Source organism: Hyperolius riggenbachi, chromosome 3 (assembly GCF_040937935.1).
Source record: "Hyperolius riggenbachi isolate aHypRig1 chromosome 3, aHypRig1.pri, whole genome shotgun sequence".
Taxonomy (NCBI): domain Eukaryota; kingdom Metazoa; phylum Chordata; class Amphibia; order Anura; family Hyperoliidae; genus Hyperolius; species Hyperolius riggenbachi.
Window position 1 is genome coordinate 264,587,269 of NC_090648.1, and position 13,038 is coordinate 264,600,306.

General features: G+C 46.1%; 1 pseudogene; it reads right to left on the minus strand.

The window, feature by feature from the left end:
• Positions 1–13,038, minus strand: part of LOC137562296 (chloride anion exchanger-like) — a 97,931-nt pseudogene that overhangs the window by 75,293 nt on the left and 9,600 nt on the right.

Sequence of the window (13,038 nt, forward strand, 5' to 3'; positions counted from 1 at the left end):
TAATGCGATTGGCTCACAGTGATCACGGGGTTAGGAGCCAATGAATTTGGCCCCTGACTGACTCACAGAGCTCTGCCATCATGGCAACAGCAGAGCGAGGGGCCTGCGACGAGAGAGAGATTGGTGAGAGCGGCAGGTCCACGGTAATTCAAATATGTGCCCTGGCAGAAATAAGCAGCCACAAACTGGGCGTAGATTTCAATTACAGTGGTCCAGAAGCGGTTAAACACACATTATATAAGCACAAAGACACCAGATAGCCAGTTACATATTTAATTCAATTAACGCACAACTGAGTAAATAAAAAATGGACATCTGCCACAAAGAAAAGATCTGTGTAATATAGCAGGTCTCTTACAGAAGCAGTTATTCACTGAGTTCCAAAATGTGGTTCTAAGGCTATAAAACTGGCACAAATTAACTCTAAAATAATCTTTATGTGGCACTGTAGTCATGAAATGGCAGCTTTCATAAGAGTCTCCTACTTAACATGAAAATACATTTTACTACTTGAAAAAGTTGTAAAAGTAAAGGGGCACATACACTGGTCGATTTCAGCCATTGATCGATTCTATAGAATCGAACGATCGAGCAGAAATCGATTCTATCAAATTGCCCATTCGATCGATTTGCGGCTGCTTTCTATCGATTTGATCTATCTGACAGGATGAAAAATTTAGGTCGATCTGCTGCAGGCAGCAGATCGATGGCCCATAGAGTTGCATTGGATCTAATGGTGCAATTATGCATTTAGATCGATTTCCAATAGATTTCATTCTGAAATCTGTTCCTAGTGTGGGGCACACATCAGATAGCTTTCTGTCAGATTCGACTTGACAGTGTAACGATCGGTGTAACACAGAGAGAATCTGATTATTGGTGATCTGCAGTATCACCAAAAATGCAGATATATACCTGATTATTGATGATCTGCAGTATCACCCACAATCAGATATATCACTAACCTCTGGATACCTGAGTAATATGAGTGTTTGGTGCAGCAGTAATACTTTGAGGAGAATACCTGGAGAACAGGTATCAGGGCAGTAGGCAATACTGTCCTGGAGAACAAGTACCTTCCAGTAACCTGGGACTCTCCCGCCGGGAGGAGCCAGGCTAGGGGTAGGAAGGGCCAGAACGTGAGTGACACCAAAGGCAGGATGTCACTGACTGATCTGTGAACTATCTCTTAACTGAGAAGATAGTTCTCGAGGTCGGACAAGCCAGGTCGGCAACACACGGACAGACAAAGTACAAAGACAGGAGACTGATTCGGTAATCCTAAGGCACGCAAGGTCTGGCAACAGAGTATCAGATATAGCGAGGTACCGAATCAGTGATCAGAAGAGTGGTCAGGAAAGCAGAAAGTCATAACAGATAATAAACAATGCCTAGTCTTGGGTGTGAGCTCCGTGATCATCAACACCCTGGAACTAGTCTGATATATAACAGAATGGTAACACACGTCCCTAGACTTGGGTGTGAGGTCCTTGATCATCAACACCCTGGAACTAGTCTGAAGAATAGCAGAATGGTAATACAGATTCCTAGACTTGGGTGTGAGGTCCTTGATCATCAACACCCTGGAACTAGTCTGAAGTATAACAGAATGGTAATACAAGTCCCTAGGCTTGGGTGTGAGGTCCGTGATCATCAACACCCTGGAACTAATCTAAAGTATAACAGAATAACAACACAGATTCTGACAAAAGGTCTGAGTGCTTCCACGTAGTGATCGCAACGGCAGACAACCAGTGAATGACCAGCACCCAGTATATATAGTACAGCGCTATCCAGCGCCTACCCTAAGTGCTGGACCAATGGGAACTGGTTGCAACGTCAGCTGACTGGCTTGGTCAGCTGACTCGCTTCTGGCTGTCATAAAAGTTCTGCCTCTCAGCGCGCGCGCGCGTCCTTCTGAACCTGTGTGGACTATCAGTCCCAGCCACACCAGACATGTGTTGTGAACCACCCGCCGCGCTGGACGCGGAACCAGCCGCACCGCTATCAAAGCATGCGGCGGTTTCTCCACGTCTAGCCATACTATCAGATGTAGGCCCACGCTTGCAAACCGACGCGTTGGACGCGGAATCAGCCGCCCTGCTCTGAGCACGCTTTTCCGCGTTTCTCACAGTACCCCCCCCCTGAGGAGTGGACTCCGGACAGCTCCTACTCGGTTTCTCAGGATGTAGGGCGTAGAACACCCTCTTTAATTCATCCGCATGCATGCGGCAATCAGGTACACATGTTCTTTCCTCAATGCCATAACCCTTCCAGTGAACTAAATACTGCACTGAGTTCTGTACAATACGTGAGTCTAAAATCTTTTTCACTTCATACTCAGGTTGGTCATCCACCATCACAGGGGGAGGAGGAGTGAAATCGATATGCACTGCTGGCTTAAAGTGAACCTTAAGCCAGAAAAAAAAACGAGTTTTACTCACCTGGTGCTTCTACCAGTCCCCTGCCGCAGTCCTGTGCCCTCGCAGCCACTCACTAATCCTCTGGTCTCCTGCTGCCAGCTAGTTTCGTTTTTGCCGACAGGCCCGTCAGGACTGGCCACGTGTAGCTTTTTCCGCATTCCCGACTGTAATTAGTGCTATTGCGGGCCGCAACGCGTACAAAAGTACGCATTGCCGCATACCTATGCGTGCGTAATGCGGCAACACGTATTTGCGTATGCGTTGAGGCCCGCAATAGCGATAATTACAGTCGGGAATGCGGAAAAAGCTATGCGTGGCCAGTCCTGGCGGGCCTGTCGGCAAAAACGAAACTAGCTGGCAGTGGGAGACTAGAGGATTAGTGAGTGGCTGCGAGGGCACAGGACAGCTGCAGGGGGCTGGTAGAAGCCCCAGGTGAGTAAAACTCATTTTTTTTTTGGGCTTAAGTGTCTCTTTAAGCAGGGATACATGAAACGATCTCACACCACGCATGCTGGCAGGGAGGTCAATGGCATAAGTAACATTGTTGATTTTCCTGGTTACTGGGAAAGGACCCACAAATCTGGGTCCCAACTTGGGTGAAGGCTGTTTCAAAGCCAAATGACGAGTGGACACCCAGACCAAGTCTCCTGGCCGGAACTTCCACTCTATGGAACGTTTCTTGTCAGCTTGTTCTTTCTGACTCTGAAAAGCCTTCTCTAGATTCTTTTTCACAATTCCCCAAATGTTCTTAAATGACTTTTGCCAAGCCTCCAAAGCTGGAAACAGAGTAGAAGCTACTGGCAATGGGGAGAACCTAGGCAACCTTCCTGTTACCACCTGGAATGGAGAGAATCCAGAAGAAGAGCTTTTCAAATTATTGTGTGCAAATTCTGCAAACGGCAAGAACTTGACCCAATCATTTTGTGCATCCGCAACATAACACCTTAGAAACTGTTCCAGAGATTGATTTATTCTCTCGGTCTGACCATTGGTCTCACTGGCGCACGGAAGGGGTTGTTCCGAGTGTCTAGAACCCTCCCCCGGGCCAGGGGCGTAGCTTGGTGGGGGCATTGTTTTGTTTCTATTAAATCTCCTCTCTCTGCCTGAGATTCTGCCGAGAGTGCAGTGCCAGAGCACGTCATTACGTGCTGCACGCAGCTTACATGTGCAGGGATGAGGTCACAGGAGCCCTGGGAAGTTTGAGTCAGGTCTGGCTGGAATAGATCACGCTGGGGCTTGGAGTGCTGATGATCGGACTGGCACGAGCATACAGGTGCCTGATTGGTGGAGAGCCGACTCCCATGTCTCCCCGAGTGTCTCTTTCCTCTTCCGCCCCCCTATACAGATGCTGCCTCTTCTCTCATTGCCGTAGTAGCATCGAGTAGCTGTCACATCATGCTGCCTAGCGCGGGTGGCTTGAATACAGCATATGAAGCAGCCAGCCAGAACGGGACAGGGACTCTCTGCTCACATGCCAGGCATTCCTTTGTGTGAGCCAACTCCAGAGATTCATTCACCTCTCTTCAGCTCAGCTTTTTTCATTAACTCCTTCACTGCTGGTAAGGAGTTAAGATATTTGCACAGCTCACTTTGTGTTTATGGTGGGGGCAGGAGTGTTACTGGGGGGGAAGTTAGGGGATTACTGTTACTGGGAGGGTTACTGTTATTGGGGGGGAAGGGGGGGAGGAGATGGGGGGAAATTACTGTAGCTGAGAGGGTCTCATGGTCCATAACATACTGTACTTGTACTTGTGCGATAAAATGCTAAATGCTGGAAGAAGCCTGCAGGGACAGGGGTCAGACAGTCAGGAATGGAATCACAGAATGTATGTATGACATATACACATACTGTACATACATTCTCTTTCGCTTACTGACCCTGTCTCTGATGCTTCAGGCTTAAAGCTTTTAGCATTTTATCACACATGCAGCAAGTCAATATCCCAGTATCTGGAGGAGGGGGGGGGGGGGGGGGGTAGGAAGCTCTATACAGTGGCTGGATAGAGTACTGGTTAAGGACTCTACCTCTAACAGGAGACCTGGGTTCAACTAAATCTTTGCTCGTCCTGTTCAGTAAGCCTGCACCTGTTAAGTAGGAGACCCAAATAACATGTCCCAGTGCCTGCAGCTCTGGCGCTTTGAGTCCGACAGGAGAAAAATGTGATATAAATGTTCTCTGTCATGTCTCTGTATTTATAGCACTGACATCTTCTGCAGCACTTGACGGAGTACATAGTCATGTCACTGACTGTCCTCAGAGAAGCTCAGAATCTAATCCTACCACTGTCATAGTCTAATGTCATCCCATATTATTATGTATTTATATAGCACTGACATCTCCTGCAGCACTTTACAGAGTACATAGTCATGTCACTGACTGTCCTCAGAGGAGCTCACAATCTAATCCCTACCATTGCCATAGTCTAATGTCCTACCATATTATTATTATGTATTTATATAGCACTGACATCTCCTGCAGCACATTACATAGCACATAGTCATGTCACTGACTCTCCCCAGAGGAGCTCATAATCTAATCCTGTCATAGTCTAATGTCCTACCATATTATTATTATTATTATTATTATTATTATTATTATTATTATTATTATTATTATGTATATAGTACTGACATCTTCTGCAGCCCTTTGCAAAGTACATAGTCATGTCACTGATTGTCCTCAGAGGAGCTCACACTCTAATACTACCATAGTCATAGTCTAATTTTTTACCATATTATTTTGTATTTGCATAGCTGCACTGATGACCACGCTCACATTCTGATGCCGGGCCATGCCCCTTTTTGCTCTTTGCCACCATGGGGGGCGCATAAACTGTCTTTGTCCCCGGGTGTTGAAAGCCCTAGCTACGTCTCTGCCCCGGGCCCCCTGCATCGAGACAGTATGTGTGTGCGGCGAGGTCTCACGCTTGCGGGTGCCTTGCTTGCTGCGGGTGGCGGGCGTACGGGCACCAGGCAGACCTGCGGGGGAAGAGAAGACTTTCCACTTATGGTGCCTGGATCCTGCGCAGCTTCTATGTACTTCCTGTCCCGGTCGGCGTCTGTCACTATGGTAACAGTGTCCCCTGTGATGACGTAACCGCATGTCATCACAGGGGAAGCTCTTACCGATGGGACGTGCGCCGGGAGAGGCTGAAGATAGAAGTTGCGTGCGGGATGAAGGCAGGTAAGTGGAAACGCCTCGCTCCCCCCGCCTAACCTAACCAACCTATACTGGGACATAGACCTATCTAATCTATACTGGGGACATATACCTATCTAATCTATACTGAGGGCATATACCTATCTAACCTATACTGGGGCCATATTCCTATCTAAGCTATACTGGGTCCATATTCCTATCTAAGCTATACTGGGGGACATATACTTATCTAATCTATACTGGGGCATATACCTATCTATCTAATCTATACTGGGGGGGGAGTGCAATTTAGCCTAGAAACTGCTAGTATTTGGCTCCACCCACACCATGTTTTGGCCACGCCCACACACCGCTTTCAGGAATCCCCCCCTTGGAAATCCTGGATTTGCCCCTGGGTCTGTGGGTGGTAGTCTGACGAAAATGACAGTTCCATGCCCAACTGATGACAGAATGCCCTCCAAAATTTAGAAACAAATTGGACTCCCCGATCTGACACTATATTTTCCGGAATGCCATGTAGCCGGAAGATATGCAGGATGAAGAGATAGGCCAACTCCTGGGCCGAGGGGAGTCCTTTCAGGGGCACGAAATGGGCCATTTTACTAAATCTGTCTACTACCACCCAAATGACCGACATGCCCTCAGACTTCGGGAGTTCACCCACAAAATCCATGGACAAATGGGTCCATGGTTCACTCGGGTTGGGTAAAGGCTGCAAGGTTCCCACAGGTGCCTGACGGGAGGGTTTACTTCTTGCACACACTGCACATTCTCTCACATACTCCTTGCAGTCAGTTGCCAATGAAGGCCACCATGCACACCTAGCAACAAGGTCCTGTGTTCTGGTGGCACCAGGATGTCCAGCATTTTTGTGGGAATGGAACATCTGCAATATCTGGAGGCGAAATGGCAATGGTACAAACATGACCCCTTAAAGCTTTCCTTCAGGGACATCCTGCTGGAAGGGACTTAAAGTTTCAGTCCAGTTCCTCCAGGTCTCTGTGGCTGCCAACACCACTTTCTGTGGGAGAATAGTCTCTGGGTCTGAGGGCTGTGCTGTCTCTGGTTCAAAACATCTGGATAAAGCATCTGCTTTAATGTTTTTACTACCCGGGGTATATGTAATTATAAATCTGAATCTCGAGAAAAAGAGTAACCACCGAGCCTGTCGGGGACTCAATCTCTTAGCCCCCTCGATGTATTCCAAATTTTTGTGATCAGTGTAAACTGTAATCTTATGTTCTGCTCCTTCTAGCCAATGATGCCATTCTTCAAAGGCCAATTTAATAGCCAGGAGCTCCCTGTTGCCTATATCGTAATTTTTCTCTGCGGGTGAAAATCTACGGGAAAAATAGGCGCACGGATGTAACCTTCCCTGCAACCCAGAACGCTGGGACAGCACAGCCCCTACCCCGACTTCTGAGGCATCTACCTCTACTATAAAGGGATAAGAGATGTCGATGTGTCTCAAAATGGGTGCAGTACAAAACAATTCTTTCAGAGTGGAGAAAGCAGTCAGAGCCTCGGGGGACCAGTGGTTAGTATCTGCTCCTTTCTTTGTGAGGCTGGTGAGGGGTGCGATGACTGTGGAGTACCCATTTATGAACCTTCTATAGTATTTAGCGAACCCTAAAAATCTCTGGAGAGCCTTCAGTCCCACTGGCTGAGGCCACTCCAAAACAGCAGAGACTTTGGCAGGGTCCATAGAAAGGCCCGAGGTAGAAATTATGTACCCCAGAAAGGCGACAGATGTTACCTCAAAAATGCATTTCTCCAACTTGGCATATAACATGTTTTGTCTTAGCTTGTGCAACACAAACCTGACATGATCCCTATGATCTGAGAGATTAGCTGAGAAGATTAGTATATCATCCAGATATACAAGGACAAATTTGCCCAAAACCTCTCTGAACACCTCATTAATGAGTTCCTGAAAAGACGGCCGGGGCGTTACACAACCCGAAGGGCATCACCAGGTACTCGTAATGCCCATCGGGTGTGTTAAAGGCCATCTTCCACTCATCGTCCTTTCTGATCCGCACCAGGTTGTATGCACCCCGCAAATCCAATTTTGAAAAAATCTTAGCATTGGTGACCTGAGTAAATAAATCGTCTATCAAAGGTAATGGATAGCGATTTTTTACTGTGATTTTATTCAGGCCCCGATAATCAATGCACGACCGAAGGCCTCCATCTTTTTTCTTTACAAAAAAGAAACCTGCTCCAGCAGGCGACCGGGAAGGGCGAATGAACCCTTTAGCTAAGTTTTCACGGATATATTCCTGCATGGCCAACTTCTCAGGCCCAGATAAATTGTAGAGATGACCTCTAGGGGGCATACAACCAGACCGGAGATCGATAGGACAATCGAAAGGGCGGTGTGGAGGAAGTTTATCGGCTGACTTAGGACAAAACACGTCCGCAAATTCAGAATACTGATCTGGCAATCCCTCCACGTGAATCTTGGTCTCACCCAAGGTTACCTTCGCTAAACAATGATGAAAGCAATGAGAAGACCAGCTTGTTAGCTGACCAGTAGCCCAATTAATCTGAGGTGAGTGAAGTTGTAACCATGGCATGCCAAGGATGATCGTGGAGGTTGTCACACGTAACACAAAAAAATGCAAATCATCTCTATGCAACACCCCAATAGTGATTCCCACCTCTGGAGTCTGTGACAGAGGACTGTTACCCTGCAGAGGGGAATCATCCACTGCAGTAACTTGAATCGGTGGTTTAATCGGGGTGAGCAGAATTCCCAATTTCTTAGCAAATTCGTAATCCATAAAATTAGCCGCTGAACCTGAGTCAATGAAGGCTTCAGTGACTTCAGACCTATCTTCCCACGAAATAGTACAAGGAAGAAGCAAACGTTTATCATCTAGGGGTAAAAATTGTACGCCTAGGGTATTACCCCCAACTACACCTAGGCAGTAGCGTTTCCCAATTTCTTAGGGCAATTTTGCACTCTATGACCCCCCTCTGCACAATACAGACAGAGCTGCTCTGATATTCTGTGTTTCCGCTCCAACTGGGACAACTTAGACCGACCAATCTGCATTGGCTCAGGGGGAGGTGACGCGGGGGGAGGTGGAGTTACTGGAGGCACAGCATGGGACACCATTCTCACGTGGTTTTTACCCCGGGTCTGCCTCTGATAGCGCAGCCGGCGATCTATCCTGATGGCCGATGAAATGTCCTCATCAATGGATTTGGGTTCAGGTTGACTTAACATAAGATCAGAGACCTCGTCTGACAACCCTGATAAAAAACAATCTAAAAGATCAAATGTATCCCACCTGGCCGATACCGACCATCTCCTAAATTCAGCAGCATAATCTTCAACCGGACCCTTGCCTTGACGCAAAAGTTTGAGCTTCCGCTCAGAAGTCGAGGCAATGTCTGGGTCGTCGTAAATTACAGCCATAGCTTTAAAAAATTCTTCTACAGAGGCCAGGGCCGGGTGACCGATGGGAAGACTGTACACCCAGGTCTGGGAATCGCCAGATAACAAAAGTTTTGATAAATGTAACCCTTTGGGCCATAGTGCCTGAAGACTTAGGTCTTAACTCAAAGTATGATAACACTCTACTTCTAAAATTTCGGAAGTCAGATCTGTGACCAGAAAATCTTTCGGGTACAGGCATACGTATGTCTGTGCTAGGAGGGGATCGCACTTCATCCACAGCCGTCTGGAGGATTTGTACGGATCCAGACAGGGCGTCTATTAACGTCTGGTGGCTACCCAGCACTTGGTTGATGTTATCCACCGAAGTGGTAAGTGTGCCCAGCCGGCTGGTGAGTGCGTCCATTTGTTTTTGGTCTGCCGTTCTGTAACGATCGGTGTAACACAGAGAGAATCTGATTATTGGTGATCTGCAGTATCACCAAAAATGCAGATATATACCTGATTATTGATGATCTGCAGTATCACCGATAATCAGATATATCACTAACCTCTGGATACCTGAGTAATATGAGTGTTTGGTGCAACAGTAATACTTTGAGGAGAATACCTAGGGAACAGGTATCAGGGCAGTAGGCAATACTGTCCTGGAGAACAAGTACCTTCCAGTAACCTGGGACTCTCCCGCAGGGAGGAGCCAGGCTAGGGGTAGGAAAGGGCCAGAGCGTGAGTGACACCAAAGGCAGGATGTCACTGACTGATCTGTGAACTACCTCTTAACTGAGAAGATAGTTCTCGAGGTCGGACAAGCCAGGTCGGCAACACACGGACAGACAAAGTACAAAGACAGGAGACTGATTCGGTAATCCTAAGGCACGCAAGGTCTGGCAACAGAGTATCAGATATAGCGAGGTACCAAATCAGTGATCAGAAGAGTGGTCAGGAAAGCAGAAAGTCATAACAGATAATAAACAATGCCTAGTCTTGGGTGTGAGCTCCGTGATCATCAACACCCTGGAACTAGTCTGATATATAACAGAATGGTAACACAAGTCCCTAGACTTGGGTGTGAGGTCCTTGATCATCAACACCCTGGAACTAGTCTGAAGAATAGCAGAATGGTAATACAGATTCCTAGACTTGGGTGTGAGGTCCTTGATCATCAACACCCTGGAACTAGTCTGAAGTATAACAGAATGGTAATACAGATTCCTAGACTTGGGTGTGAGGTCCTTGATCATCAACACCCTGGAACTAGTCTGAAGTATAACAGAATGGTAATACAAGTCCCTAGGCTTGGGTGTGAGGTCCGTGATCATCAACACCCTGGAACTAGTCTAAAGTATAACAGAATAACAACACAGATTCTGACAAAAGGTCCGAGTGCTTCCACGTAGTGATCGCAACGGCAGACAACCAGTGAATGACCAGCACCCAGTATATATAGTACAGCGCTATCCAGCGCCTCCCCTAAGTGCTGGACCAATGGGAACTGGTTGCAACGTCAGCTGACCGGCTTGGTCAGCTGACTCGCTTCTGGCTGTCATAAAAGTTCTGCCTCTCAGCCCGTGCGTCCTTCTGAACCTGTGTGGACTATCAGTCCCAGCCACACCAGACATGTGTTGTGAACCACCCGCCGCGCTGGACGCGGAACCAGCCGCACCGCTATCAAAGCATGCGGCGGTCTCTCCGCGTCTAGCCATACTATCAGATGTAGGCCCACGCTTGCAAACCGACGCGTTGGACGCAGAATCAGCCGCCTTGTTCTGAGCACACGCGGCGGCTTTTCCGCATTTTCTCACAGACAGGCATCTGACAGAAATCTATCTGATGGTCGAATCTGCTGCAAATCTATAAGTGTATGGACACCTTAAGACTCTATTTCTTGTAGCAGAAATGGAAGATGTTTGTTGCAGTGATATCTTCACCAGCTTAGCTATTCTAGCCTAGTTGGAAACATCTGAATATATTTTACACTAATAAAAACAGACTCTCTTCCCTGGAGACTGTCACTTTATCTGGCCTAATATACAAATTTGTCAACGGGGACTTATCTTGAAAAGAGCTAAAACCTATATCTGAGTGACCATCAGGATGAGGTACTTGATCTGCATAAAGACTGATCTTGGTAAAATTGTATTATGCTCCCTGTTGCCTTGTCTTGAAACACCATAGACCAACTGTTTTTTCAAACAAAAGTTTTTCCTTTATCATAATTATGCTTTTATGAAGTCCTGCAGCAGTATGACAGCAATATAGACTAAAACTATTTGAGGTCAGGTCCACTTTAGCAACACGCAAAAGAGCAGTTTGTTATTTGAGAACAACACTGCTGACATAAATACAGTCACATTTAAAACTAAGATGAAATCATTTTTGCATGGAATTTAGCCCTGATGGACTTATACTTGAAGACTGTGACAGGTGAAATAGTATATTTTGTGTTGCAGAATTTGAAAACTGACCTGGAAGATGCCAACCAGTACAGTAACAGATGCAGCAACAAGAACTCTTTGCTCAAAAATTCTAAGTTCATCTCTGTCATTTAACATGTTGCAATCTTCTGCTTCATCTTCATCAATAACAGGATCTGGTACTAGTTTCATCACTATGGAACCGGCACTGCTGAAAGCTGTATTTATTGGCTAATAGGTGGATAATACATGCGATGCAAAACAGGCTGTGAGCGCTGTGGTACAGTACAAATATAAAGTTCAAATAACTTGGTAGGATACCTGTAGTGGTGCGGTGGGTGCTGGGTGCTTAAGCCTGACGGCCGTTTCGCGCACGTCTGCGCATCTACGGAGGCTGCACTGTACTGTACCACAGCGCTCACAGCCTGTTTTGCATCGCATGTATTATCCACCTATTAGCCAATAAATACAGCTTTCAGCAGTGCCGGTTCTTTTTGTTTCCTGCCTCCTCTGCCACTATGAAAATGTCTTACTACCTGAGCACGCTAGGCTGATGCAAGTAGGAATACCGTTACGCCACCGCAAGAGACCCGCTCCAGCAGTAGTGCCAACCTGCTTTTCTCTTTCGATCGTGACTAGTTTCATCACTACTGACCCAACCATCAAGCTTAGTACAGGGAATGGGCCTAGATGATATAAAAGAAACAAGTTATCAATACGATATATACAAACAGCTCTAGTTTGTGCCATTTTCTTGCAAAACATGTTAAATTCACATCTAGTACGCAGTAAAAATATATTTAACTTAGAAACTAAACATTTGTTGTTATGTTAAATAAACCCTTATAACACACAATGACTTATGTGTTGTCTTTAGACAATAATTTCACCTTTTTCACCCAAGCCTTGGTGTCTATGTAGAGACATGTTCAATATAAGTAGGTTTATTTATTAAAGGATACCCGAAGTGACATGGGACATGATGAGATAGACATGTGTATGTACAGTGCCTAGCACACAAATAACTATGCTGTGTTCCTTTTTTCTTTCTCTGTCTGAAAGAGTTAAATATCAGGTATGAAAGTGGTTGACTCAATCCTGACTACAGTGTGACCGTCACTGATAAGAAATTCCAACTATAAAACACTTTCTAGCAGAAAATGGCTTCTGAGAGCAAGAAAGAGATAAAAAGGGGAATTTCTTATCAGTGAGGGTCACACTGTACTCACTTCCTGTCTGAGTCAGGACTGAGTCAGCCACTTACATACCTGATACTTAACTCTTTCAGGCAGAGAAAGAAAAAAAGGAACACAGCATAGTTATTTGTGTGGTAGGGACTGTACATACACATGTCTATCTCATCATGACATATGTCACTTCAGGTATCCTTTAAAACAAAGAATTATGCACAATATGGATTAAAATAACAGTACAAAAATCACCATTCTTTGATTTGATCCACATTATCTGAAATTAAGTAAATCAAATACAGGACAGTGAAAGCATCATAGCATGGGACCCAGCTGGGTTGGAGACGTTAATTAGGGTTACAGCGGCACAATGGAGGAGACCTGGAGGACACTTTGGGGCTTCAAAGACTACAGAGGGCTGCAAGAAGTCCCAGGTAAATAAAAA